The following is a 1,746-nucleotide window of genomic DNA, read 5'->3' as shown; positions in this document are numbered from 1 at the left end:
ACTAAAATATTAGGAGCACTTAATTTTTATTACTTTAGTCATTTTTTATTGTATTTTATTTTTATTTTTATTTTTGTTTACTAATTTTTCTTTTATTTGCTTCTGGCAGGTTCCTTTAGTTTATGATTAGAAGAAACCCGTCAGAACCTCTATTATTTGATTGTGAAATTGAAAGCACAACTTACAGAAATCGTAGAGAAATAAGGTGGAGTCTACAGTATATAGAGGAAGATCAAGAGGACGATACCAATATTACCGAGGAGATGGTTGAAAATCAGAATAACCCGCTACCTCTTGTGGTTGCCGCGAATCTTGTAAATCAGAATCCTGCTCCTCGTACTATGTACGACTATGCCAAGTCTAATTTAACGAGACTGAATCGAGTATTGTGAGACCTGTTATTGCTGCAAATAACTTCGAACTGAAGCCGAACACCATTCAGATGATCCAACAATTTATTCAGTTTGATGGTTTGCAAGATGAGGATCCAAATACACATTTGGCTAACTTTCTGGAGTACTGTGATACTTTCAAAATAAATAGTGTTTCTGATGATGCCATTCACCTTCGATTGTTTCCCTTTTTCATTGAGGAATTAGGCTAAACAGTGGTTGAACTCTTTACCACGAGGTTCTATCACTACATGGGAGAAAATGACCGAAAAATTTTTGCTAAAATATTTTCCACCGGCCAAGGTGGCCAAATTGAGGAATGATATCTCTTCTTTTGTACAGATGGATCTTGAAATGTTATATGATGCATGGGAGAGGTATAAGGACTTCTTGAGAAGGTGTCCTCACCATGGGTTACCTTTATGGCTACAAGTTCAAACTTTTTACAACAGTTTGAACCCCTCAACTAGGTAGTTAATAGATGCATCTGCCGGTGGGACTCTAAATAATAAAACACCTAAGGAGGCTTATGAGTTCATGGAGGAGATGTCACTGAATAATTATCAATGGCAAGTCATGAGGACAAAGCCGATGAAAGCAGCCAGTGTTTTTAACGTTGATGCAATCACCATGTTATCAAACCAGGTAGAACTCTTAAATAAAAAGATTGATGGTTTATATGGTTCTACACAGGTACATTCGGTGATGCAGTGCGATACAAGTGGAGGAGGGATGAATAGTCCAGAATGCCTAGCCTACAACCCTAGCACAACGAATGAACAAGTCAACTATATGGGTAATAATTCTATACCTTAGAATAATCCCAACTTCTCTTGGGGTGGTCAAGGAAACCAAAGACCACAACCCTTCCAGGCATTCAACAACAACCTTACTAGCAAGAGAAAAAGTCGAACCTTGAGGAGATGTTGACGAAGTTTATTTCGATGTCAGAAACTTGCTTCTAAAACACCGAAACAGCACTTAAAAATTAGCAAGCATCGATTTAAGGGCTCGAGAATCAAATAGGCCAGCTGGATAAGATGATTTCAGAAAGACCACAAGGTAGCTTGCCAAGTAATACCGAAACTAACCCAAGAGAAAAACTGCATGGAATTACTGTAAAAGATGAATAAGGGTTAGTTGAACCTGAACCATAACCGAGGCAAGAAATTGTGGTAAATAAAGGTAAGGTTGATATGGGCCGCAGTGAACAGAAACCGATAAGTAAAGAATTTAAACCTCGTGTGCCATACCCCAACACGACGAAGAAAGACCATACCAATGAACAATTTGGTAAATTTCTTAAACTTCTTAAAAAGTTACATATCAACTTACCATTTATTGAAGCTCTTTC

General features: G+C 37.6%; 1 non-coding gene across 1 annotated transcript; it reads right to left on the bottom strand.

Annotated features, from left to right (window-relative positions):
• Positions 1 to 701: 701 nt before the first annotated feature.
• LOC121208637 (small nucleolar RNA R71) lies at positions 702 to 808 on the bottom strand. Its single transcript, XR_005903769.1, has one exon. It is a non-coding gene; the product is annotated as a small nucleolar RNA R71 (small nucleolar RNA).
• Positions 809 to 1,746: the final 938 nt, after the last annotated feature.

Source organism: Gossypium hirsutum, chromosome A10 (genome assembly GCF_007990345.1).
Source record: "Gossypium hirsutum isolate 1008001.06 chromosome A10, Gossypium_hirsutum_v2.1, whole genome shotgun sequence".
NCBI classification, from domain to species: Eukaryota; Viridiplantae; Streptophyta; class Magnoliopsida; order Malvales; family Malvaceae; genus Gossypium; species Gossypium hirsutum.
The sequence above is the reverse complement of the archived record's forward strand: the minus strand, read 5'-3'. Positions and strand labels throughout refer to the sequence as shown.